Here is a 687-nt window from a genome sequence, read left to right on the forward strand (position 1 = left end):
ATATTAATAAAGTCAGTAAAATAAATATTCGTATTTTTTTACCCTCTCGAAAAAAATCTCAAAAAACCAAAAATACTTAAGAGGAAGGAACTGAGTAATACAATTAAGACAAATATATTTTTTATAAAAGTAGAAAAGTATTTGTATACACAAAGAAATTGTAAGAAGATATTAAAGAAAAAGTAAAAAAAAACTATTAATATTGGTTCACACAGATATAAACATGAACTATTGTTAAAAATAAAAAATTACAAAAGATATTAATTGAGTACCGTACTCCGAAAGTGGTGTGGCCGCTGTAAGGTTGACGACATTTTTGGAACACTCCCTTCTCTTATCTAGATCTTAGCTATTGTTCTAAAGCTATTTTCTTGTGGCATTTTAAAGTAATTACTATTTTGTTGGTAATAAGCCACAATTGAAGGTTAAAATAAGTTTATTGACGTTTGACATTAATCCAACTTTTAAATACAATACATTTTTTAGACAGCTATCGCCGCATTCCCGTTCGCCTCCGCCAATCCTCCCGGTCCAAGGAATGCTCCTCCAAACCTCTCGATTCCATCGCTCTTCTAATTCCTTCATCTCATGAGCGTCGAGGTCTACCTCTTTTTCTTCTTCCAGGCTTCCATTTGTGAAATTTTTGGGGCTAACGTTTGTAAGGCATTCTGAATAGGTATCCAAACC

The sequence above is a fragment of the Diabrotica undecimpunctata genome, chromosome 10 (genome assembly GCF_040954645.1).
Source record: "Diabrotica undecimpunctata isolate CICGRU chromosome 10, icDiaUnde3, whole genome shotgun sequence".
NCBI lineage: Eukaryota > Metazoa > Arthropoda > Insecta > Coleoptera > Chrysomelidae > Diabrotica > Diabrotica undecimpunctata.